General features: G+C 40.8%; 2 long non-coding RNA genes across 2 annotated transcripts; both read right to left on the reverse strand.

Moving 5' to 3' along the window:
• Positions 1 to 1,996: 1,996 nt before the first annotated feature.
• Positions 1,997 to 26,948, reverse strand: LOC116419475. Its single transcript, XR_004229801.1, has 2 exons — positions 26,839 to 26,948; positions 1,997 to 2,538 (listed from the first exon to the last, which is right to left on the reverse strand). It is a non-coding gene; the product is annotated as an uncharacterized LOC116419475 (long non-coding RNA).
• LOC116419474 lies at positions 17,808 to 23,588 on the reverse strand. The gene is made up of 5 exons (XR_004229800.1): positions 23,547 to 23,588; positions 21,866 to 22,078; positions 21,499 to 21,710; positions 18,342 to 18,616; positions 17,808 to 18,060 (listed from the first exon to the last, which is right to left on the reverse strand). It is a non-coding gene; the product is annotated as an uncharacterized LOC116419474 (long non-coding RNA).
• Positions 26,949 to 27,439: the final 491 nt, after the last annotated feature.

Here is a 27,439-nt window from a genome sequence, read left to right on the forward strand (position 1 = left end):
AAGATCGCATATTTTAAAATCAGCCAGAGTCAGGAATTCAGGTTAGGGGAAAATCGTCACTCTTTATTCTCAGTGAAGAAAGATCGGAGGTGGAAGGGAATGGGCGATAGCAATGTGTGCAGCTGAGTCAAGAAGCTAGCTAGACTTCTTTATCCAATCATGTATATTAATATAGTCCAATTTAGCCTCACATACTTGGGACCTCAGTGCATCAACTCAAACCTCAGCCCATTACACTTTTGTATTTTGCCAATTGAAATTTTAAATGATGTTTTGTTCAATGTATTTTTTTTTTTTGTTTCACAAATTAAATTTTTCAAACTTTGTTTTTTTTCCATTTTGTCAAATTCTATTTTGTAAAGAGTTATATGTTTTTTCCCTATTTTACTAAATGTATTGTTTAAAGAGTTTTCTTCAGATAGTTTCTGTTTCCTTTTCTAAACCCTCTCACAAAGTTTTCCTTTCCTTTCCCCATTTTTCTTATCTCTTTTAAGATCTCTTTTGAACTCTTCCAAGAGAACCTTATGAGAAGGGGACCAATTCATATCATCCTTTGGAGTTTCATCTGGAGATGATCTGCTTTTAGTATCCTCAGGGTTTGAAATCTGTTCTCTTTCTCCACAAAACTATCTCTTTTCTAAGTTATTTTTGCTTTTTTGCTCTTTTTTTAAAATAAAAGGTTGAGGTCTATTTTAGGGCAAAGGGAAGATTGTCCATTGTGTGGTTTCTCTAGAGACCACAGTGGCTGCACTGGTTAATGGTAACTAAATTTCAGTGCTGGGGGAGGCTTGATTTGCTGTTAATCTGAGACATATCTGGGAGAGTTCAGTTAAAGTCTTGTCTCCTCTCCACTATCTTGGCTCTGCTCCCCAGAACAATTTTCCTAAGTTATTTCTTGCATTATTGTGTCAAGGTTCTATTTTTCGTCACAAATTTCAAGTAGTCCAATTCTTCTATTTTCTTTTCTTAATCTGTTCTTCAGATCTATTAATTTATAAGATGTTTCATATTTTGTTGTCTTTTTTTCAATCTTTACAATCTATTTTGTTCTTGGTTTGTCTTAACTTCCCTGACTTCCCCTTGCCCAATCCTCATTTTCAAAGAATTATTTTTATCTTTGAGACTCTGTACCTCCTTTGCAAATTGGTTTCCTTTATTATTCAATTAGTTTTTGTTTTTTCTTGGACAGATTTTATTTTTTATTTTGTTTAGTTTTTCCTCAATGTCTCTCATTTGATTTTTAAATTCATTTTTTTCAGTTCTATATATTCTCTTTGGGTTTGGATCCATTTTACATTATTTGTTGCAGCAAAATCTTTTTAATTTAAGTGTCCCCTTGTGAAGATGAAGTATCGTCTTTCCTGTTCCCATGATATATTTCAATGGTGGGTTCTCCTTTTCAGGTACATTTACAAAAAAGAGGAATTAGTGTTAAGCACTTCTAATTGTGGTGCACAGGGATGGTTCCGCAAGCTTCCTTTCAGCTCTTCTTACCAGGAGCACCAAAAAAGGCCCCCACCCTGGACCAGCTGCCAAAGCATCCCAGCCCCCTGCCTCTGTATCCATTGAGGCTGGTTCTTTCTTGGCCAAGGGCCACCCCTTCCTCAGGTTTTCCTCAGTGGCACAGGTGGACCCAACTGCAATCCTAATCAGCCCAGCTACACTCAGGCCCCAAGACCTTCCTAACTTGAATCTTGGGAAGGTGCCTATAAATCCCTAGCCAACCCCCAACTGGATTGGGGGTCCCCACTTGTTTCTGTAGATTTCACTTGGAAGTGTTGGCACTTTAGACAGTTTCATCTTGAGCTCAATAACTTTCTTCACATCTTTTCAGTTGTGTAATGGATCTCTGTTCTCCCCAAGTCTTTGATTTTAATGTCTATATTTGCCATGAGGCAACAATTTGTGAGGGAAATGGAGAGAGCTGGATTTTAACAACCTATTCTCATCTATCTATCTTAGAATCTTCCAGAAGAGAATTTTTTTTTAAACAAAGCCTCCTTTGGAGGTTTGCTGCCCAGACCCTTCTCCCGATAACCTTCAGGTGGTGTGTTTGGGGACCATCTTGGGAGAAGTTTTCGATTGAGGAGACACAACAGGACAGATTTTGGTGGGCCTCTTCAGAGCAGCCCAGGCTACTTTTTTCAGAAAGAGTGAGGTGGCTTCTAAGGGTCCAGAATGTTTTTTCCTGGGGCCTTGGGGTGGAGGGTTCGGGGACAGTCTTAGGAGAAGTTTTTGATTGGGGGGGGCCATGGCAGAACAGATTGAATGGGGTGGCTTCTATGGGTCCAGAATGCTTTTTCTGGGACCTTGTGGTAGATTTGGGACGATCTTGGGAGAAGATTTGGATTGTGGGGTCAAGGCGGGATGGATCTGAGTGGTTCTCTTGCAAGGAGCAGGGGGTGCTTTTCTCAGACAGGCTGATGTGGCTTCTTCAGATCTAAAATCTTCTCCCTGGGGCCATTGGGAGGAGGGGATGTCTTGGATAACTGGCCAGAGCAGGATGGATTTTAGAGGTCCTTTTTCTGAGGGGCTTACCTGGCCAGGGCAGGGTGGACTTTGGAGCTTCGTCTATGATCGGATGTCTGGCATTTCCCGGCCATGGCAGGGTGGACTTTGGAGCTTTGTTTAGGAGGGGCTGTCTGGCATTCCCCGGCCATGGCAGGGTGGACTTTGGAGCTTCGTCTATGAGGGGCTGTCTGGCATTCCCGGGCCATGGCAGGGTGGACTTTGGAGCTTCGTCTATGAGGGGCTGTCTGGCATTCCCCGGCCATGGCAGGGTGGATTTGGAGGTCCGATTTTGTGGAATACTGCCTTTGCTAGGAGTGGCTGGCCTGGTGGTTCCTGGTCCAAGAAATTCCTCCCTCTGCCATTGGGAGGGGGTTCCCAAACAGTCTTAACGATGTCTTAACATTTGCCGGACAGGGTGGACTGGGTTCGTTTGGGAGGGGCTGTTGGCATTACCCGGCCAGGCAGGGTGGACTTTGGAGCCTTCCTTTATGAGGGAATGTCTGGATTTCCCGGCCATGGCAGGGGTGGCCTTTGGGCTTGTCTACGAGGGGCTTGGTTCGGCCTTCCCCGGCCATGGCAGGGTGGGACTTGGACCTTGTTTGGGAGGGGCTGTCTGGCATTTCCCGGCCATGGCAGGGTAACTTTAGAGCTTCACATATTGAGGGATTTCCACCCCCATGGCAGGGTGGATTTTGGACTTGTCTCTGATGGGATGTCTGGCATTCCCCGGCCATCAGGGTGGATTTGGACTTCCCTTGATGGGAAATTTCATTCCCCGGCCATGGCAGGGTGGATTTTGGAGCCGTCTCTGATGGGATGTCTAATTTCCCCGGCCATGGCCGGGTGGACTTTGGAGGTCCATTTTTGTGGAACCCCGGAGGTGCTAGGACAGGCTGGGTGCTTTTTTTTGGTTCAAAAGCTTCTCCCTGAGGGGCCAATCAGAGGGGGCCTCCGGACAATGTCAGTGGATGTCTTGGGGGTGGAAGGACTTTTGTTTCCTTTGGGAACCACAGGCTTCTCTGCAACGGCAGGCAAAGCGGCCGGGGCTGGGAAACAGATCTATCAGTTTAGGGCACTGCCTGGGTCATGGGAGGAGCCAAGAAACTCCCCTTACCCATGTTGGGTCCCCAACGTTCTTTCCCTTCACTTTTGAAGTGGTAGGAAGGATGTTCTCCTGGCCCTCGAGGTGGGACCCTTGCTCATTGCTCCTTGTTACAAAGGGGTTCTGGGGGAAACCTCGAACATCACTGATAGCCCTGGCCTGCCCTGGACCAAGTCTGTGAATGAAGAAGGGACCATATGAGCAAAGGGGAAGGAATTAGGAAAGAGATTGTGGGCGGGAAAGATGGCAGCAGCTCTGGGATTATGATCTTCCAATCGTGTATCTGGATTTGGGGGACAAGTGGACCCTTGTCAATGTGCTCTTGCCTATGCTCTCCCTCATTGCATACCAGGAGGAAGCCTAAGAGACGATTTCATTACTTCCATTTTTTTCTGGTAAAACATTTATACCAAATTCTTTGTATGGAATCACCCCCTTAGGCTGGGAGCTTCCTTCAGGTCAGTACTCTGTTAGGCGTATTCTTTCTATGTCCCGAGAGCACTTAGCACACAGTAGATAATTAATAAATATTTACTGACTGGCTTCTACTTATTCTTTCCTCTTTCTCTCTCTTCTAAACTTTCTGTACTCTGGTTTCTCATATTCTGATTCAGTTGCGTTTTCCCAGTTGAAATGCAAAATTACTATTATAACCTCCAAAGTACAAAAGTGAATGATCTGTTTTTTATTTAATTTTAATTAAATTATTTACCCAAGTTACATTCAAAAGATTTTCTTTTACATTTGTTTTTAAGAGTTTTGCTTTGTAGTTTCTTTCTCTCATTCCCACTCACAATTAAGTCACTTTTGACATTATCCAAAACTTTTCCATAAAAATTGTGGGAGAAAAACATAGACCTTCCCACCCTAATGTAAAACCCCAAGGTAATTTAGGAAAAAATAGAGAAAAAAGGGCAAAAGAATGCTTTGATCTGTATTCCCATTATTTCTCGGAGAACAATGATATAATATCAGGAGAAACTTGCTTCAGGAGTTTTAAATTACTATTATTTGTATTTCCCCTCATTTATTCTTCTTTCACCTTCTTTCTCCTCAAAAGTGTTTTTGACTCCCCCAAAATACCCCGCCTTCTTTTATCACCTCCCTCCTATTCCATCCCTCCTATTTTCCTTAGGTTAGATTTTTTTAACCCCTGTTGGAATTTAATGTTCCTTATTTTGGCCCTGGTAAGGTAATGTTCTCTCACTTAATTCCTCCTCCTCTTCCTCCCAATGGAAAAGCTTTTTCTTGAATTTTTTCTTAAGAAAAATCTACCCATTCCACTTCTTCCTTTTCCTTTTCCAGTACATTCCTGTCTCCTCCCTTTTTCATCGTTTTTTTTTAAAAAAAGTTATTATCCTTCATACTCTTTACACCCCCTTATCCTCTGGCTATGTTTGCTTCTCCCAATTGCCAAATATTGATAATGTCCTAAGAAGTTAAAATTATCATCCTCCCAATGTCCAAATTGAAACAGATAACTTAAAAATTTAAGGTATATTGATCCTGCCTCAGTCTCTTGAGTTCTCTTTTGCCATTCCCACATAATATGTATTGGACATTTTGACCCAGATGCCCAATTGCACCTGAATCTCTATGTGTGCAAAACACAGTCCTTTCTTTATCCCCCACCTTCTGCCCTCTTCTGAGATTCCTTTTTCTGTCAGCCAGGTTCGCAGGCTCAGTCATTCACCACTCTTCCCTGTGCTTACCCCTCACAGCATCCATTGAGTAAGGCATCTTTTAACTCTTTACTCAACAACCGTTTCCCCTCCAGATGTTTTTTTCTTCACTCCCATAGCTAACAACCTGCTCCCTGTCCTCCCTAACTCTTCTTGTTCCTCATTGTTTTGGGAAAATGCCTTCTGACATAATTTTTAGATGCCCCCTATTTGTCTATATTCTAAGATGTACTATTGGTGCTTCCTCAGAATGAAATTTTTTTAGTATTTCACTAACAGATCAGAACAAGGATTCCTCATGTTGATTGATTCTCACCCCGGAAAGGATCTCATTTTGTCCCCTTGGCTTGGTTTTCAAAAATTTCCTAGGGAAAGAATGTCAAAAAAAGCAGTAAAAACTCTTGTTCCAAGAACTACCCCCATCTTTAGCTAACGTGAAAGAACCCCAAAAATCCCCAAACCTCTCTCATTGGTTGAGCCCTGTGTTCCATCATCCCGTAAAGCGATAAAAATGATCCATTTTTGCGTTCCCCTTTCCAAGTTTCCTCCCTTTCTCCATCCCATTTCCTATCTCCCATCTTAAAAGCAACCTAAAGGGCAACTTGAGAAAAGCCCTTGCATGACAATAAAAATAGAAGATGAAACCTTTTAGGCGGGGTCTGGTCAAAAAGAAGAATCATCAAAATTTGTTTCTTTTGCTGTGGCAATTCCTCCTCTATCCAGACTGTCCAAAAACCACATTTCTTGAGAATAATTCCAATTTTTTTGATTTCCAACATCCTATAAAAACTTGGTTACAGTCCATGGGCTCCCATCCTTGCTTTTTCTTTTCCCCAACAGTTTCTCTTCAATATTCATATTCAAATTTACATGACCTAAAGGCAAAGAAATTATAATGGGGAAAGAATGAGGTTTGAAAGTTCCCAAACTGTCCTTCCTGGGAAAAACCCTTTCTTAACCTTTTCAGTGTTGAAGCACAACTCCTCCTAAGAAGAAATGACAGGTTATTACCCAAGACAGGGAGAAAGGGTTTTCCATACCCTTGGGATATATCTGCAGGCAAGAACAACTGGTTCACCTTTCCAAGTAAATAAAAGCAAATAGTAGATTATTTTGAGATTGTAGAAATTTTTTAAATGAAACCTTGGTTTGGAGAAAAGTGGGATAGGTCTATCAGTTGTCAATAATCACTATTAGTTAATTGTCAGATCAAGGGGGAACTTTATGTTGTTTGCCTCACCCTCTTTGGCTAAGGGAAACACAAAGTTATCTTAAGGTTTTATCCCCCCAAAGAGGGAAATTTGTTTTAAGTTTAACAATGAGGACCTGGAGGCAGTCTCAGGGTCACATGAGAGAGAGAAAGAGAGAGAGAGAGAGAGAGAGAGAGAGAGAGGCCCCTTTTCTTTTTTTGTCTATCTTACCAGCCTTCCCCACTCTTTTTTCCCCTTTCATCCTTACCACATCAACCGGAAAGAGGCCAAATGCACCCATTTGAAATGGTTTGCCTCAGGGACTCTCAGCTCTGTCTGAGACTAAATTTGAAAGTCAGCTCATCCCAACTCCCAAGCCCAGGGCATTCTTTTACTTAAGAACCGAGGAGCTTCTTCAGGATAACAACAAAAAGCCATTTTCTTTGTGAGTCTCAGATGGTTTAAGTAATCTCCCTAGAGTCAACAGAAGAGACTTCTCTCTCATGATGTCACTTGTATCCTAAAATGCCCCCCCATGAGGGACAGAGGAACGCCATTCTTTGTCCACCAATAGCCTCATTCATCTCTAGACCAGTGATTTCCCACAAATATACACATCTCCCCCCAAATACAAACTCCCTCCTTTCCTCCTACACATATTCGGCTATCCCCACCCCAGAGTAATCTGTGTCATGGACCCTCCTACCTGTAAAAGCTTCTGGAAGATGCGAAACACCAGGCAGCCCCTCAGTTGGTGAAGTACCACGTTATGGAATACACACACACACACAGTGTTTCTCCTCTCTCTCCCTCTTTCTCTCTTCTCCCTCTCTCTCTCTTTCCCTCTCTCTCTCTCTCTCTCTCTGACTCTCTCTTTCTCTCTGTCTCTCCCTCTTTCCTCTCTTTCCCTCTTTCCTCTCTCTCCCTTTCTTTCTTTCTCTCTCACTCTCACTCTCTTTTTCTCTCACTCTCACTCTCTTTTCTTCACACACACTCTCTCCCTCTCTCTCTCTCTCCCTGGTCTTTCCTCTCCCTCTCCTTCTGCCTCTTTCCTTTCCCTTGACTCTCCTCTCCCTCCTTCTGGCTCTGTCCTCTCCCTGGACTCTCCTCTCCCTCTCCTTCTGCCTCTGTCCTCTCCCTGGACTCTCCTCTCCCTCCTTCCGCCTCTGTCCTCTCCCTGGACTCTCCTCTCCCTCCTTCCGCCTCTGTCCCCTCCCCGGACTCTCCTCTCCCTCTCCTTCCGCCTCTCTCCTCTCCCTGGTCTCTCCTCTCCCTGATCTCTCCTCTCTCTCCTCTCCCTGGTCTCTCCTCTCCCTGATCTTTCCTCTCTCTCCTCTCCCTGGTCTCTCCTCTCCCTGGTCTCTCCTCTCCTCTCCTCTCCTCTCCTCTCCTCTCCCTCCTCTCCCTCCTCTCCCCGGCCCCTCCTCTCCTCTCCCTGGTCTCTCCTCTCCTCTCCTCTCCCTGGTCTCTCCTCTCCTCTCCTCTCCCTGGTCTCTCCTCTCCCCTCTCCCCTCCCTGGTCTCTCCTCTCCTCTCCCCTCTCCCTGGTCTCTCCTCTCCTCTCCTCTCCTCTCCTCTCCTCTCCTCTCCTCTCTTCTCTTCTCCTCCTCCCCTCCCTTCTCCTCCCCTCCCCTCCCCTCCCCTCCTTCCCTCCCCTCCCCTCCCCTGTCCCCTCCCCCCTCCCCTCCCCTCTCCTTCCCTTCCCTGCCCTTCCCTCTCCTCCTCCTCTCCTCTCCCTCTCCTTCCTCCTCTCCTCTCCCTCTCCTTCCTCCTCTCCTCTCCCTCCCCTCCTCCCCCCCCTCTGTCCTCTCCTTTCCTCTCCTCTCCCTCCTCTCCTCTCCTCTCCTCTCCCTCTCTTTCGCCTCTCTCCTCTCCCTCTCTTTCGCCTCTCTCCTCTCCCTCTCCTTCCGCCTCTCTCCTCTCCCTCTCCTCCACCTCTATACCTCTCTGTCTCTCTCCCTGTCTGTGGCTCTGGCGCTCTCTCTCTCCTCTCAATCTCTCACTCTCTCACTCTCTTTCCGCCCCTTCCTCCCGCGAAACTGTGTCTTGTCCTGGTCTTTTATCCCAGTAATGGTTTGTGAAGTAGTCATGACATCACATACCATTTTCCCATTACATCATTTCCCTCCTCCAATCAGCTCTCTCATTGCAGGATGGATTGTTTATGCAGAGACAGGAAGCTTGCTCATTATTACTTAGTTTCCTGAACCCAAGCCACTCTGTCTTCATTGGGTTTCAAACTATTTCCCACTGATTTTCATTAAACAGTTTTGTCATTTTCCACCTAGCGTGTATCTTTACCAAAGATCAAAAACATCACCCAACTCTGAACTTTTAAAATTCTGGTCTTCCTCTGACTGTCCATTGATAAGGAAGAAGACTATTTGTCATCCAGCATGGATAGATTAGAGGGTTTTGATATCCTTCTTTGTAAAACTTTGATTCAGCTTTCTTTTTTTCTCTTTGGTTTATTTCCAATCAAGGAGAAATATATAACTTTATTGATAGGTAACATTTGCCATCTTCTTCCTCCTCCTCTATGTTCCCTAACACACTTTACCTCCCTTCACACTCTTGTATCAAACTTCTTTTAAACTGTCACACCCTAGGTAGAGAGTCTGCCTCTCTCACAATTATTTTGTGAATTCTATTTAGCCAATTTGCTTTTCCCATTTATTTTCTTTTCCCATTTCATCAAATTGATTTTGTAAGGAGTTATGTGTTTTTTCTATTTCACTAAATCTTCTTCAGATAATTTCTGTGTTTTGTTTTCTAGATCCTCTTGCAAGTTTTCGTTCCCTTTCCCCATTTTTCTTCTGACTCCTTTTTACGATCCTTTTTGAATTCTTGTAAGAGAGCCTTGTAAGGAAGGAACCAATTTATATCACCCCTTAGAGCTTCATTTGGAGGCAATCTGCTTTCAGTGTCCTTGGGGTTTGAAATCTGTTCCTCTCTTCCTCCATAAAAGCTCTGTGGTCAGAGTTCTTTTTGGTTTATTGCTCATCTTATTTAAAAGGTTTAGGTGTGTTTTAGGGTGAAGGGGAGATTATCCAAGCTTCCTGTACAGACCACAGTGGCTGTGCTGGGTCAGTGCTGACTAAGTTCTGGTGCTGGGTAGGCATTGCCAGATGCTGTGAAATTCTGGCATTTAGGTACTCACTAATTGCCTTTGGTATTTGCATTGGATGTCTTATAGATAATCTGCTTGATCTACTGGCTTGCAACCCGGACAGAGTAGCCAGCACTGCTGTAGATTCCTCCTGGTAGAGTCACCCATACCCAGAGTCCGCACCACTCTGGGTCTCAGTACTGCCTGTGCTCGGCCCGCCTCCTTCTGTAATCAATTGCAAATGACCTTTACTGGAGGTCTTAAAAATTATCTTTTGCTGGAAATTTGTTACACTCCAAATATTTGTGGCTTCATTCACTCCAAGACCAGTTCAAAGGCTGGATTTTTCTGTTACTTTGAGGCATGTGGTGGAGCTCAGAAAAAGCGCATCTCCTCTCTGCCATCTTGGCTCTGCCCCCTCTCCTTAGCCAATTTGCCCTTCATAGATTTGTAGGGAAATGATTAATTTCAGCTCCCATAATTTCCCTATCAGTCCTACAAATCCAGTTGAAAATAGATGGAAAAGGTCCTGATTGAGTGAGCAATTTTCTCCACCTATACCCCAAATCCTTACATTCTCTACATATTCATTTGGCACTGAAGCACACACTGTCTTGTTATACCTCTTCCCTTGCTATCTTATATGCTTGACATATAAATGTCATCATTTTCTAATTATATCAGAAGGTTTTTTGAGCTCATTTTCAGCATGTATAGAATGACAGTGGCTAAACAACACTTTTATTCCTGAAGTGTTTTGAGAAAACCATTGTGAACTTCAAAGTTTTATGAAAATGAAAATAACATGAAAATGAAAATGATTATTAATGGGCCTGCTTAAAATATTATGTCATCAGGTTGATGTGTAAGGAGCATAAGCTCTGATTTGAGGCCTTAGTTCAGACACTATGAAATACTGAGTATTGAGCATTAAACCCCCAACAAAATTTCTATGACTCAGTTTACTCATCTGTGAAATGTGAATGATAAAAGGTCTTCTATGCAAGCCTGGTGAGAAGATATGTGATGGAAGATGTAAAAATCCTTTGAAATCAAGTGTGAGGGATGTCTATAGCCACCATTTCAAGATACAGAGTCTCAAGTTCAATAATAAATACAATCCATCAAGTATCTTCAACATATGCAATGCTTTCTTCCTACTCTACAAAATCTTGGGAATTCAGAGCATTACATTGGCCCATCCCATCCAGTGCTCTCCCCTTAGAGGAGGATCTCCAGTGAGCTTCAATAACTTGCCTATGGCCATGACAAGCAAGTGATTTGAATTTAAGGGAGGGAGCCCTGGGCAAGATGGCCTGCCTCATTTCTCCTTTGGACCCATTTCTGTCCAGTGGCCAGCTATAGATCAGGATGACTGGAGATGGGCCTGGAGGCAGGGTGTCTTATCAGGTCCCTTTGACTGAGGCAGTTTGCCTGGGAGAGGGGCATTGATAGGATTATGCTATCTTTAAGTGGACTTTGTTGCAATGGTTGCTTGTTGAGTTCCTTCATTAATAGGCCTATCTTGACCCCACAGACACTGGATCTAATCATGAGTTCCAGTCCCCAGGTTATTCCTTAAGCACAAAAGGTTTCCTCTTTAGGCTTGTAAATTTCAAATTTAATTATCATTTAGCCTGGATTTTCCTAACTTTGCCTACCCTCATGAAACATAGTAAAGCTTTTGTCCCTACACTTGGGAAAAATTTAAGATTGGTAGAAATGAGTCAAAGATGGTTTCTTTAATCAACTCGATGTCAGTTGGACAACAGCTCTTTATTTATTTCCACAGCCCTTCCCACTTTCCTCCCTCTTTTTTCCTTCCTTCCTCCTTTCCTTCCCTCCCTCCCCTCCCTCCCTTCCTCCCTCCCCCCTTCCTCCCTCTCTCCCTCTCTTCCTTCCTCCTCCCTCCCTCCCTCCTTCCTTCCTTCCTTCCTTCCTTCCTTCCTTCCTTCCTTCCTTCCGTCCTTCCTTCCTTCTTTCCTTCCTTCCTTCCCTTCCTTCCTTCCTTCCGTCCTTCCTTCCTTCCTTCCTTCTGTCCTTCCTTCTGTCTTTCCTTCTGTCCTTCCTTCCTTCCTTCCTTCCATCCTTCTGTCCTTACTTCCGTCCTTCTGTCCTTCCTTCCTGCCTTTTATGTTTCACATGATGATGGGGGCAATATGGAAAGAAAGGAGATTTTTCACAGCCAAACATTACCCCAATGAGTGTGCAAAGGAACAATGCATGTCTTTCCTGGACCTAGAGAGGTTCCCTATATGTTTCATAAAGGACAATGGAAGAGGGATTCACTTCAGGCCAAGGGAAACAGGCTTTCCAATACAGGACCATGCTGCTTCCTGCTTGCCCTGACCAGGGCACCTTTAATTCCCCAACTCCTGACTCCTACCCTCCCTCCCAAAGCTCTCAGATAAGCAAAATCTGAAAGGGCTGTTAAACCCCTCATCCTGAAAGCTTATCTGGAGGAGGGGCACATCCTTAGGGGAGGATTGGCAGATGGATTGTGCATATTCTGCCCCTGGCAAAAACGCAGTTGGATTGTGCATATTCTGCCCCTGGCAAAAACTGCTTTTGGTTTTTGTTAACCCCTGTATGAAATGGGCAAAAGCCTTCCCTTGTAAGACTGAAAAAGCTCTAGCATTTTTGTTAAAGGAGATCATACTCCCTGAAGGCCACACTGTCCCACCTATTGCCCCTAGATCTTTGAGGCAAGAAAAGCAGGAATTGGGGGAAATTTTTTGGCATTTTTTGGTATTTATTTTGGTATTGGTATTGGTAATAAATACTTTGGTATTTATTCTACGAAAAACTTCCTGGATGAGAGACATTCATGATAGCCTCATCTTCCCCCTCAGTCTTTTTCTGGGAGGGGTCTGTGGTTACTGTCCTTGAGCTGGAACATAACCATCTATTCTTGACCATCTTCCTAGAAACCTCCAGGGGAGAATTTTCTAAAATGCCCCCAACTGGACCTTGTTGTCCAGAACCTTCCCCCTGGACCTTTGGGAGGAGTGCTTGGGAATGACTTTGGGAGAAGTTTTGGATTGGGGGTTTAGTGGTCCTTTTGGGAGCAGCATTGACTACTTTGATACCACATACTGGGATGGCTTCTTGAGGTCCAGAACTTTCTTCCTAAGGCCAACTGGAGCAGGGTTCAGGGATGATCTCTGGGTATGTCTTGGATTCTGTGTGCAGGTCAGGAAGGACTTTAGATGACCTCTTCAGAGGAGCACCATCAGTTTTGTCAAGTCAGGCTAGGGTGGTTTTCTGATGATGCTCGGGGAAAACAGGAGCCAAGTATTCCCCCAATGTGAGAGGAACTGCCAGAGTCAAAGGAGGAGCAATGAAAGCCAAACTTCTCACCCTAAATGGGGCTCCAAAATCTTTTTCCTGTGTTGACCTGACAGGAAGGCCGTCCTCTTGGTCCTCGAGGTTGGACATTTGTTCATTCTTGCTTATTGACAAAGGTGCAATATGGTGCGGGGGATCTTGGAATATCAGTGATTTTGCCTTCTCCATTAGGCTTTTCTGCTGCTCCTGGACCAAGTCTGTGAATGAAGAAGGGCAACTGAACAAGACAGAGATTAGAGACCAATTCAATAGTTTATTAAATGTAGAGAAATACTGGGACCAATGGATCCATGTTGCTCCCAGGGGTAGACGAGACTATCATCTCAAAGAGTCTAGCCCCAAATATGGGGGCAGCAAGCTTTTTATGGAATAACAAGCACAATGACATTAGTGATATTCTAATGACATCTAAAATGGATAAACGTTTATCTTGTCAAACATTAAGGAATGTCTATAAAACCTTTATCTCAAACATTAAGAGGGAACGGTTATAACCTAAGGCAGAATAATGAAATAGGACAATTAGAGAAACTGGGTCACAACATTAAAAGAGAACTTTGCCATAACAAGTAACCCTCATCTCATTTTGGGAGAATTGGAACATAACCATCTATTCTTGACCATCTTCCTAGAAACCTCCAGGGGAGAATTTTCTAAAATGCCCCCAACTGGACCTTGTTGTCTAGAACCTTCCCCCTGGACCTTTGGGAGGAGTGCTTGGGGATGACTTTGGGAGAAGTTTTGGATTGGGGGTTTAGTGGTCCTTTTGGGAGCAGCATTGACTACTTTGATAGCACATACTGGGATGGCTTCTTGGGCTCCAGAACTTTCTTCCTGGGGCCAACTGGAGCAGGGTTCGGGGATGATCTCTGGGGATATGTCTTGGATTCTGTGTGCAGGTCAGGAAGGACTTTCGATGACCTCTTCAGAGGAGCACCATCAGTTTTGTCAAGTCAGGCTGGGGTGGCTTTCTGATGATGCTTGGGGAAAATAGGAGCCAAGAGTTCCCTCAGTATAAGAGGAGCTGCCAGAGTCAAAGGAGGAGCAGTGAAAGCCAACCTTCTCGCCCTAAATGGGGCCCTAAAGTCCTTTCCTGTGTTGACCTGGCAGGAATGTTGTCCTCCTGGTCCTCAAAGTTGGATACTTGCTCATTGACAAAGGTGCAATATGGTGAGGGGGACTTTGGAATACCACTTATTATTCCTTCTGGAATTGGTTCTGCTGCTCCTGGACCAAATCTATGAATGAAGAAGGGACCATATAAGCAAAGGGGAAGGAATCCAGAAAGAGATTGGGGGCGGGAAAGATGGCAGCAGCTCTGGGATTGTGATCTCTGGCAAGAGACTTTGGAGAATAAGTGGCTCTTGTTAATGTGCTCTTTCATATACTTTCCCTCACTGCCCACTGGGAGAAAGCCAAGAGACAACTTCATTACTTCCTATTTTCTGATCAAGTATTTTTGTTATACAGTTGTTTTTTAGTCACCCCTTAGACTAGGAGCTCCTTGAAGGCGTGTCCAGCTCAGACCTTATTTTGTATTCCCCAATGCTTACTACAGACTTGGCCCACAGAGATGATAAATGTTAATTTGACTGTAGCCTCCAATTATTCTCCCCCTTGTTCTCTCTTGTAAACTCTGTTCATTCTGTTGACATTCTCATTCTTAGTCAGTTTTTTTCCTAATTTAAATGCAAAGTTACTATTAAATACCTCAAAAGTACAAAGTGAATGATTTTTAAATTGTTTTAATTAATTTATTAATTATATTTATAAATATAATTTATTTATTTATAAATATATATTTATTTATATATTTATAAATATATATAAATATTTAAATTTATATATATATTTATAAATATAAATAAATATATATTTATAAATATACATTATTTATTTATAAATATACATTTATTATTTTATAATATATAAAATATATATATATATTTATGAATTATAGGTTAAGTTCCAGATCTAAAATTATATTATAGGCAGATTACCAAAACCATTTAGTATTGGCTAAGAATAGATTAGTTGATCAGTGGAATAAGGTTAGGTTCAAGGATAAAACAGTCAACAAATATAACCTAGTCTTTGACAAACCAAGACCCAACTTTGGATAAGAACTTACTTTTGATAAAAATTGCTAGGAAAATTGGAAACTAATATGGCAGAAACTAGGCATTGATCCATACTTAATACGTACACCAAGATAAAGGTCAAAATGGGTTCGTGACCTAGGCATAAGAATAGAATATTAATAAATTAGAAGGAACACAGGATAGTTTACCCTCTCAGACCTGTGGAAGGAAAGGTCTTTATGACCAAAGCAGAACTAGAATCATTACTGATCACAAAATGAAAATTTCCATATATACCAAACTGAAAAGTTTTTGTACAAACAAAACTAATAGAACAAAGATTAGAAGGAAGCAATAAACTGGAAAATATTTTTACAGTCAAAGGTTCTGATAAAACCTCATTTCCAAAATATAGAAATTAACTCTAATTTATAAAAATCAAGCCATTCTCAATTGAAAAATGGTCAAAGGATATGAACAGACAATTCTTAGATAGAAAGAAATTGAAACTATTTCTACTCATAAAAGATGCTCCATGTCATTATTAATCAGAGAAATCAAATTAAGACAACTCTGAGATACCACTACACACCTGTCAGATTGGCTAAGATGACAGGAAAAAATAATTGATTGTTGGAGGATGCGGGAAAACTGGGACATTGATGCATTTTGGTGGAGTTGTAGAACGAATCAACCATTTTGGAAAGTAGTTTGGAACTATGCTCAAAAGTTATCAAACTGTGCATACCCTTGATCCAGCAGTGTTACTACTGGGATTATATCCAAAGAGATGATAAAGAAGGAAAGGGACCTGTATGTGCACGAATGTTTGTGGCAGCCCTTTTGTAGTGGCTAGAAACTGGAAACTGAATGGATGTCCATCAGTTGGAGAATGGCTGAATAAATTATGGTATATGAATATTATGGAATATTACTGTTCTGTGAAATGACCAACAGGATGATTTCAGAAAGGCCTGGAAGACTTACACGAACTGATGCTAGTAAATGAGCAGGACCAGAGATCATTATATACTTCATCAACAATACTATATGATGAACGGTTCTGATGGACCTGGCCATCCTCAGCACAGATCAACCAAATCATTTCAAATGGAGCAGTAATGAACTGAACCAGCTATGCCCAGAAGAAAAGAACTCTGGGAGATGACTAAAACCATTCATTGAATTCCCAATCCCTATATTTATGCCCCTGCATTTTGATTTCCTTCACAAACTAATTGTACAATATTTCAGAGTCTGATTCTTTTGTACAGCAAAATAACGTTTTAGTCATTATCTTATTATGTATCTAATTTATTTTAATGTTTAACATCTACTGGTCATCCTGCCATCTGGGGAGGGTGGGGGTAAGAGGTGAAAAAATTGGAACAAGAGGTTTGGCAATTATTAATGCTGTAAAAGTTACCCATGCATATATCCTGTAAATAAAAGGCTATTAAATAAAAAAAAATAATATTTCCCAAATTTCATTAAAATTCTTTTACATTTCTTACAAACCACATTCAAAATTATACAAAACATTTCCATAAAGGTTGTGAAAATAAAATCCCAACATAGATCTCCCAGTCTAATGCAAAATAAAAAGTCAAGAAAAATTAAGTAAAAAACAGAGAGATAAAGAGGGAAATAGTGAATGCTTTGATATGTATTCAGCCACAGTCATTCCTTCTCTCTGAATGGAAAGGATTTTTATCAGTCCTTTAGAGTAGTTGTAGATGATTGTGTCACTGAGAACAACAAAATCATTTACAAGTGATCACCCCAGAACATTGCTATCATTTCATATATGGCATATTTCACTCTGTTCATAGAACGGTTTTCATGTTGTTGTTTTTTTTTTTCTGAGTATGTTCTGATGATATTCCATCAAAGAAACTTACTTCACAAATTGTTTCTACATTTGCTATTGCTCATTATATTTCTCCATTTATTCTATCTTCACTCTGCCTCGCTTGTAAAGTGTTTTGCTATTGATCACTGACTCTCCCCAAATGATCTATTCTTTTATCACATTCTTCTCATATTCTATTTTCCTCCCAATTTTTCCTGCTTTCTATTAGATTTCTATATCCCAATTCGGGATCCCCACTCAACCTCTCTTCTTCCTTTCCCCCACCAATGAAAAGGGTTTTTTTTTTTTTTGCCTCTTTACCATATGACAGATAATTTGCACTCTTCCCCTTCTCCCTTTCCCTTTTTCTGGTACATTCTGGTACATTCCCTTCTCACTCCTTTTTCTTTTCTTTTTATTTTTAAAAAATATTACTCCTTCATATTCAACTTATACACCTTATTCTCTGGCTATGTATATTCCTTTCTAACTGCCAGAATATTAAGAATGTCTTAAGGAGTTACAAGTAAAATCTCCTATGTCAGAATGTAAACACATAAAGCTTAATCTAGTGCCAGGTATATTATTGCTCCTCTCTCAGTCTCTCTCTTGAGCTTTCTCCCCCAATTCCCACATAATGTATGGTGGACCCAAATGCCCAATTGCACCTGAATCTCAATGTGTGCAAAATAGAAGCCGTTCTTTGTCCCCTACTCTCTGCCCTCTTCTGAGATTCCCTTTTCTGTCACCCAGGATTGCCAGGTCAGTCACCCACCCTTTTTCTCCCCCTCTTTGCTTAGCCCACATATCATCCAATGAGGTAGGCATTTTAAAATTCCTTACTCAATAACCTTTTCCCCCTAGAAATTTCTTTCTCCTCTCCCATAGCTAATTACCGGTTCACCCTGGCCACCCAAGCTCTTGTGATCCAAAACTCTTCTGATAGTCTTATTGTTCCATTAGAATTATGCATTCTGATGTTATTTTATATACTCTGTATTTATCTGGCATATTCTAATTTATGTACTTTTCATCCTCCCTCTTAGAATAGACATTCGGACTATCTTCCTCATTTAGTACAGTGACTCACATAAAAACAAGTATGGCTACATGTTTATTGATTAACTGATTCTCACTGTGGAGAAATACCCACTTTCTTTTCACCATGTGAAATTTCAAGGATTTTCTGAAAGAAAAGAATATTAACAAGTAAGTACAAAGCTTTACTTCCAATAACTACCCCATCTTCCCAGCTAAGGGAGTAGCAAGTAGCCCAACAAGGCCCTAATAGCTCATTGGGCACAGCCCAGCTATTGCTTTTCATCATCCTATATGTTTTTACATTAGAGCCAGCCTCAACCCAATTGATAAAAATGATCCATTCCTACAGGTCAGGTCCCTTTTCTTGTTCCCTTCTTTCTCCAATCCCTCTCTCCTATATCATTAAAAGTAATCCAGAGGCAGTACCTGAGAAATTCTTTTATATGACATAGAAGAAACAGAGGATGAAATCTTGTAGGCAAAGTGTCTGTCAGCATAAAGCAGAATCTTCAAAGTTTGTTTGTTTGCTGTGGACCTTCTATCAGACTGCCCAAAGCACACAATTTCGGAGAATAATTCCAATATTTTTTGATTTCACAACATCCTATGGACCGGTCAGCCTTACAGTCCATGAGCTCGCATCCCTGCATCTTCTTTCCTTTAAGAGTTCTCTCATATTCATATTCTCAAATCCACAAGACCTAAGAGTAAAGTAGTAACTACAATGTGGGCCTGAAGGGCCAGAATGAGAGCCCTTGAAAGTCCCAACCTACACTTTTACCCTGGACAAACCTTTCTTAATCCCCCCGGTTATTCCTTAACAATAAAAGGTACCCTCTTTCCCCTTGTAAATTGCAAGTTGATTAGCAATTTAGTCGGAATCGTTCCCCACTTTGCCCACTTTATGGCAACATAATAAAGCTTTTGACCTCTTGACTTGGAAAAAAATATTAAGGTTAGGTAAAAATTGGGGCAAAAATGGCTTCTTTAACCTACTCAAGGTCTGATGAACAGCAGCTCTTTCCTTTCTTTCTTGGCAGGGTATATATGTATGGTATGATTTGAGAAATATTATTAAAAAACCCTGCTTCCCATGGGGCTTTCTTTTCTTCATGGTGGAAGTACATGAAATTCTTGCTTAAAGTATAATTTCTGAAAAGCTCCAAAGTAAATGATATTTTCTGAGTAATTCATTAGCACCCATTTTGGGGGCCTGAATACCTGGGGCAAGCCAGGCAGATTTTGATTAGTGAGTTGGAACTGAAGATGGAACATGAAAGGGTCCTAGCTTGGATTGGTGTTAGTAAGAGCAAAGTACTTCTGATAACATTGTTTATAAATCACTTTAGAGGGTTTGCTAGATGCTTTTACATCCATTATTTCATTACTCCTTATACCTTTTAAGGTAAGTATTATTACATATATTACTATTCTCCCATTTTGTTGAGTAGGAGATAAGTAGGAAGACTGTGCCAAACTGGATTGATTTGAATTGGAGAGAGAATTTGAATCCAGATCTTTTTTCATGTCCTAGAACTTCATCTATATCATTCATCCTATGAGGGATCCTCATTACAAGGAACCTAGAGAAAGCCTGTAGGCTATGGATGGGGAGATGGGAAAATCCTGAAGAGAACTAATGGTTGGTTTCCCTATTATTTTTCAGTGCTGATTAACACTCTAATTACATTTGTGTGGTTTCTTTCATTTAAGTATATTCTAGGCTGCTTTGTCTCATTCAGCTCAGCCTCCTCCTCTAGACCTTCTCTCTAGAATCTCAAACTCACATACTCTATAATCCAAGGATTGGAAGGGGACAGTACCTTAGGGACATTGTTTATACACTGTGTGCATAAAGATAGATCTCTAAATGATGAGAGGTTTGATTAATTTATCATATTACTTTTATATTTTTATATCTTTTCTATAGTTTATCATGTTTATATTTCCTTAAAGCTGTGTCATCTACAATGAAGCTATGTATGAATAGATAAACCAGAATAACTTCATTGTATCACTTGATGTATAAAATACCTTTTCCTCCCTCCTCCCAGTTGCTGGATTAAGCTGAGTTCCTCTTTTGCTTTCTTCCCCTCTGTGTCAGGCTATCTGCTGTGATTTTGCATTTCTAGGAGGAGGAAGCTATTTGGTGGCATATTCAAAAGCCTTTGGTAATTTCAGGATCAGATGAGTAAGACATCCCTGGCAAAGGAGTTGCCTCCAATTTAATGTATGGGATTTCCGCAGAATTGGGCAATTTTTTTCTGCAGAATTACCCTGATATTTTGGCAGAAGAAACCAGACCTTCTACCATTTCCACTTCCCAGGAAAGGAATCTTTAATATTCTGTTGCTTTGATAATGGATGCTTTGACTTAGGCCATTGGGTGAGTTTGCCATTCGTCTGGGGACAGCACATCCCGTTGGAGTGGGGCATAGTAAGATGCTTGATAAAAGTTGATTGACTGGCTACATGGCAGAAAAGGGGCCTTCCCTTCTTTCTATTCCTCTTCCCCCACTTTGAAACATAAATTTAGTGCTAGAGGAGACTAGAAAGGTAATCTACCCTAGCTCTTCATTTTACAGATTAGGAAAACTGAGGTCCAGAATGCAGGGGTAACAAAAAGTGTGAAAATCACTTGATTTTCAATTAGGTGAAAAGACAGCCTTTGATTTTAAAAAAAACCACTCTATTCATGTCAAAAACAATGAAAACCATAGGATTCAAAACAGGTTTCTTTACTAGGATCAAAGGTAGTATGTCTAAAATCAAGCATTGGCTTAGGAATTTTGTCAGGTAAATCCAAGATAAGTCAGAGATGCCTATGCCTACTGATTCCATTATTTCTTCACAATGCGGGAGAAATGCTAGCTATAAATAAGACAGGGAAAATAAATTAAAGATAATAATACTTTAAAGAGGAAGCAGCATTATCTTCATTAATTGAGGCAATTAAAGCCTTCAATAAAGTAGTAGCATATGAAAGTAATGTTTTGAAAAGGTTTTTTTTTTTCTATTACATACAAAACTGAGGATAGGAAGATAAATTTAATTTATAATGAAGTGCATTGAATCTGGAAATTTACCTATCATGATCTTTGTAAGCTTTTACTAAAGAACAATTAAAATTATTTTTATAGGAATGAAAGACATAAATTAAGAAATTTACCATGGTTAGTGGATAAAATGCTGAATTTGGATTTAGGAAGACTAGTGTTTGCATCCTATCCAGATACATAGTAGGTATGTGACTTCTAGGCAAATGATTTAATTTTTTCTGTCCTAAGTTTCTTTATGTGTAAAAAATGAGAATTATAATAATTACTACTATAATAAAATGAGGTCATACATGCAAAGTGCTTTGTAAATCCTTAAAGTGCTAGCTTTCATTAAATACTTTGGGGAGATATACTCTGCAAGAGGACTCTTCTTAAGTGTTTGTTTAGATATTTTGTTTTGTCAAAACTACAATTCAATCCCGATAAATATACCTTCTGCTGATTTAAGAGTTCTGCTTCTTGATATTTCAGTAGAAATCTTTTCAGAAATTTCTATCCTCCCACCTTAAAAAAAGAACACTCACCTCATCACTTGTCCTCTGCTGGTAATCCTCTGGAAACACCTGGGTTGATCCTTGAATGATATATACACAGTTCATAATTGAGAGCCCATATTCAGTGTCACTGTACTTTGGTTGGGTTTGTCCCAGACTTGTGTTCTGCCTTTTCCTGTGTTCAATCACCCTTATCAGCCCTGGGCCTCAGAAGTGGACATTTCTAGAAGTATAGGTATTACCTTTGCAGATTTTAAGAGGGAAATAAAAATAAAGTTAGGTGAAGAGCTGTATTTCTTTCCCACTACGTCCAAACCGTCACCACCCAGGTCCTATAAAAAATTTAGAGATGCATTGATTGTAAAAATGAAGTCATTGGAAGGTAAGGCTCACATACTGTCATTGAAACTGTTGGTCATCTTCATCCCCTGCACAGTGGTTACCTTGAAGAGCATAGCCAAATGTCGAGACTATTATATTGTACAAGTATGCTGACTTCTTATTTTTGTAATGAATATTGACTAAGCAAGTGTTGGCTGCTAGGATGTTTCATTTTCTGCATACCAGGAAACTCTTGCCAGTAGGTAAACCGTAGATAATCTTGGTTTTCCTAAAACAAAGGAGATCCACAAAAAAACATTAGTACATTTCAAATAATTATAATGCAAGCATAGAGTGACTGGCAAGAGTATAAAAGCAAGAAACTTTGCTATATAATTGAGTGATTTTCTGCAGTTGCCTATAAACCCCAGTTTTCTTTCTTTCAATTGTATTCATCTCCTGTTTTATTTTCAGAATTTCAAATTTGATATTTAATTGGGGTTTTTAATTTGTTCTTGTTCTAGCTTTTTTTCTTTCTAAGCCCAATTCATTAATCTTCTCTTTCTCTATTTTTTGTAAGTAAATATCTAGAGATATAAAATTTCCCCTAATAAGCGCTTTGGCTGCATCCCACAAATTTTGGTATATTGTCTCATTATTGTCATTCTCTTGTAGATTGTGTTTTTCATTTGTTGTTTCACCAGTTTTCTCCAATAATCTATTATACATCATTTTTCTAAAATTCTATTTACATCCTTGACTTCTTTAATTTGTGGTACATTTATCTAGTTTTGAAACAGCAAGGCTGAGATTCTCCACTAGTATAGCTTTGCTGTCTATTTCTTCTTGCAGCTCTCTTAATTTCTCCTCTAGGAATTTGGATGCTGTATCACTTAGTGCATATATATTTAAAATTGCTTTTGCTTCATTATTTCTGGTACCCTTTAGCAAGATACAGTTTCCTTTTTTTATCTCTTTTAAGTAGATCTATTTTTGTTTTTGTTCAAGATTGCTACCTCTGCTTTTTTTTTTTTTTACTTCCCCCAAAATATAACAGATTCTACTATAGCCTTTTACCTTTACTCTGTATGTATCACTGTGCTTTAAATGTATTTCTTATAAATTATTATCTGATTCTGGCTTTTAATCTAGTTTGCTATGTGCTTTCTTTTTATGGGAGAATTCATCCCATTCACATTCATAGTGAAAATGCCTAATTCTGTAGTCCCCACTACCGTATTTGCCCCAAGTTATGCTTTTCTCTTTCCTTCCTCTCTTTCTCTTCCTCACAATTTTATTTTGGACCACCACGTCCCTCAAACAGCCCTCTCCATTTTCAGCCCCTCCTCTTCTTTTACTTTTACCCTACTACTGCTATTTTCCCTTCTATTAGCCTCTCCCTTTCCTTTCCCCTCTTTCTCCTTTCACTTCCAGATAAGGTGGCAGATGTTTCTCTGTGAAACCAAGTATGTCTGACATTCTCTCTTTGAGCCTAATCTGATGAGATTGAGATTCACACAATGTTCATCCTGCTCCCCTCCTCCCCCCCTTCTTTTGCCTCACTTATAATAGGTCTTCCTGGTTTCTTCATGAGATGTAATTTCCCTCATTTTACCTTCATTTTCCTCTTTTCTTGGTACAATCCCCTTTCCACCTCTGGTTGCTATTCCATATTATAATAAAATCAAATTATATCAGCACTCTCTATGAATACCCATAACAGAGGTATACTTCTGAGGAGTTCTTTTTCTTTTTACCTTTTGATGTTTCTCTTGAGTTCTGTATTTGGAGCTTAAAATTTTTGTTTATCTCAGTCTTTTCATCAGAAATAAATGAAATTCACTTGTATCATCTAATGCCCATCTTTTTCTCTGAAAAATAATGCTCAATTTAGCTGGAGAGTTGATTCTTGGCTGCAATGCAAGTTCCTTTGCCTTGGAGTCTTTAAGGTGGAAGCTGCCAGGTCTCTGTTGATATGGACTGTGCCTCCTTGATATTTGAATGTTTCTGGCTGCTGGCAATACTTTTTCCATGATTTGATAATTCTGAAATTTAGCTACAATGTGTCTTGGAGTTTTCATTTTGGGATCTCTTTCAGGTAATGTCTGGTGAATTTTTAATGTCTATTTTATCTTCTGGTTGTAGGATATCAGGGCAGTTTTCCTTGATTTCCTGAAAGCTGATGTCTCGACTTTTCTCATCATGGTTTTCAGGAAGGTCAATAATGCTTCAATTATCTCAGATCTATTTTCCAGATGAAATGTTTTTTCAAGGAGGTATTTTATATTTTTAAAAAAATCTTTAGTTTTGTTGAACTGATTCTTGATGTTTCATTGAGTCATTCATTTGCATTTATTCAATTTTCAGTGAATTATTTTCTTTAGTTGCCTTAGCTCCTTTTGTATTTTGCCAATTGAATTTTTAAATGGTTTGTTTTGTTCAATGTATTTTTTTAATTTCACAAATTAAAATTTTCAAGTTTTTTTCCATTTTGCAAATCTTATTTTGTAAGCAGTTACATGCTTTTTCTATTTCACTAAATCTACTTTGTAAGGAGTTTTCTTCAGATAATTTCTGAATTTTAATCTAGTTTGCTAAAACCTCTGGCAAAGTTTTCATTTCCTTTTCCCATTTTTCTTCTAACCCTCTTTTAAGATCTTTTTGAATTCTTCCAAGAGAACCTTATAAGATGGGAACCAATTATCACCCTTTGGAGTCTCATTTGGAGATGATCTTTTAGTGTCCTTAGGGTTTGAATTCTGTTCTTCCCTTTCTCCACAAAAACTATCTCTGGTCAAAGTTATTTTTGCTTTTTTTGTTCTTTTTTTTAAAAAAAAGATTTGTATTAGGGCAAAGGGGAGACTGTCCAAGCTTCCTCTACAGGCCACTGTGATTTCAGTGGGTCAATGTTAACTTCCAAAACTGGGTGGGATTGGCCAGGGCCTGCGATATTCTGGGCTTTAGGGGCTCACTATTTGCTCTTTGTATTAAGATTGGATGTCTTCGCTGATCTACTGGCTTGCAACCAGCATAGAGGAGCAAACACTGCTGTAGATTTGTCATGGTAGAATCCCTGGTGCTCAGAGCCATACCTGCTTGGGGGTCTGTACTGCCTGTGCTTGGGCCACCTCCCTTGCTCCCCAAGTGTAACAGATCTTTCTGACATTCTTCTAAATTATGTTCTATTGGAAATTTGTTAAAATTCCAAATATTTGTGGGTTCTTTAATTCCAAAACCAGATTAGAAGCTTGATTTGCTGTTAATTTGAGGGACTTGTGGGAGAGCTCAGATAAAGTTGTGTCTCCTCTCTGCCATCTTGGCTCAGGACCAAACCCTACTTGAGTACAATTTTCCTAAATTATTTCTTCCCTTATTGTGTCAAGGTTCTATTTTTGGTCACAAATTTAGGATAGTCCAATTCTTCTATTTTCTCTTAAACTGTTCTCTAGACCTGTCTTTTTTAATTTATAAGATGTTTTACATTTTTGTCTTTGTTTTCAGTCTTTATAATCTGTTTTGTTAGTTCTTGGTTTGTCTTAACATCCCTGGCTTCCCCTTGCCAATTCTCTTTTTCAAAGAATTATTTTCATCTTTGAGACTCTCTCTTTTCCAAATTCATTTTCTTTTTTGTTCTATTAGCTTTTGGGTTTTTCTTGGACAGATTTTATTTTGGTTAGTTTTTCCTCAATGTCTCATTTGAGTTTTAAAAGATTTTTCAGTTCTATATATTCTCTTTAGGTTGGAGTCATTTTACATTATTTGCTGTGGCAAAATCTTTTTTACTTGAGGGTCCTCCTGTGAACATAAACTCTAGTCTTCCCTGTTTCCATATTTCAGTGGTAGGGTTCTTCATTGCAGGTACATTTTTCAAAAAGAGGAATTAGTGTTAAGCCCCTCTAATTGTGTTGTAGGGGCATGGTTCCTCAAGCTTCCTTTCAGCTCTGCATTCTGCTCAGGAGCACCAAAAGAAGAGCTCCCCACTCCTCCAAGTACCAGCTGCCAGAAGCATCCCAGCCCCACTGCCTCTGTATCCATCGAGGGCTGGTTCTTTCTTGCCAGGGCCACGTTCTCAGGTTTCTCAGTGGCACAGGTGGACCCAGCTGCAATCCTAATCAGCCCAGCTACACTCAGGCTCTAGGACTCAGACCTCAACTTGACCATCTGGGAGATGGTGCCTATAGAAGCTCCTAGCCAACCCCCAACTGGATTGGGGGTCCCCACTTGTTTCTGTAGATTTCACTTGGAAGTGTTGGCACTTTAGACAGTTTCATCTTGAGCTCAATAACTTTGTTCACATCTTTTCAGTTGTGTGATGGATCTCTGTTCTCTTCCCAAGTCTTTGATTTTAATGTCTATATTTGCCATGAGGCAACAATTTGTGAGGGAAATGGAGAGAGCTGGATTTTAACAACCTATTCTCATCTATCTATCTTAGAATCTTCCAGAAGAGAATAAAACTCTTTGAGTTTGTAAACCTTCAAAGCCTGCCATTTGGAGGTTTCGTTGAGAGACCCTTCAGTTGCCTCTCGAGTAAGCTCTTTTCAGAGAGTGTGTTTGGTGGACCATCTTAGGGTCAGAATGTTTTCCTGAGGCTTGAGGGGACACCAGGACAGATTTGGTAGAAGCCTCTTCTAGATGGCAGGGCCTACTGTTCAGAAAGGGTGGGGTGGCTTCTAAAGGTCCAGAATGTTCTTCCTGGGGCCTTGGGTGGAGGATTCAGAGACTGCCTTGGGAGAAGTTTTGATTGGGGGCATGGCAGGAGGACAGATTCTTGAAGGGAGGGTGCTTCTAGACAGGTCAGATGGCTTCTTCAGTCTGGGACCTTGTGAGGATTGGGACGATCTTGGAAAGAGAGATTGGATTTAGAGGGTCCAAGGGCTAGGATGGATCAGGTGGATTCTCTTCAGGGCAGAGTGCTTTTCTAGGACATGGCTAGCTGTGGCTTCTTGTCAAAATCTTCTCCCTAGGGCATTGGGAGGGTCACAGAGGATGTCTTGGCTAATTTGCCAGAGCAGGATGGATGCTTTTAGGAGGGCTTTCTGAGCTTACCTGGCCAGGGCAGGGTGGACTTTGGAGCTTCGTCTATGATCGGATGTCTGGCATTTCCCGGCCATGGCAGGGTGGACTTTGGAGCTTTGTCTATGATCGGATGTCTGGCATTCCCGGCCATGGCAGGGTGTCTGGTCAGACTTCGTCTATGATCGGATGTCTCCAGGCAGTTCTCGAGGCCATGGCAGGGTGGACTTTGGAGCTTCATCTATGAGGGGCTGTCTGGCATTCCCCGGCCATGGCAGGGTGGATTTGGAGGTCCGTTTTTGTGGAATACTGCCTTTGCTAGGAGTGGCTGGCCTGGTGGTTCCTGGTCCAGAAACTTCTCCCTCGATGCATTGGGAGGAGGGTTCCACAACAGTCTTTAGCGATGTCTTGGCTACATTTGCCAGGACAGGGTGGACTTTGGAGCTTCGTTTAGGAGGGGCTGTCTGGCATTCCCCGGCCATGGCAGGGTGGACTTTGGAGCTTCGTCTATGATCGGATGTCTGGCATTTCCCGGCCATGGCACGGTGGACTTTGGAGCTTCGTCTACGAGGGGCTGTCTGGCATTTCCCGGCCATGGCAGGGTGGTTAGCTTTGGGACTTCCGTTCTAGATGC

The sequence above is a fragment of the Sarcophilus harrisii genome, chromosome 5, assembly GCF_902635505.1.
Source record: "Sarcophilus harrisii chromosome 5, mSarHar1.11, whole genome shotgun sequence".
NCBI classification, from domain to species: domain Eukaryota; kingdom Metazoa; phylum Chordata; class Mammalia; order Dasyuromorphia; family Dasyuridae; genus Sarcophilus; species Sarcophilus harrisii.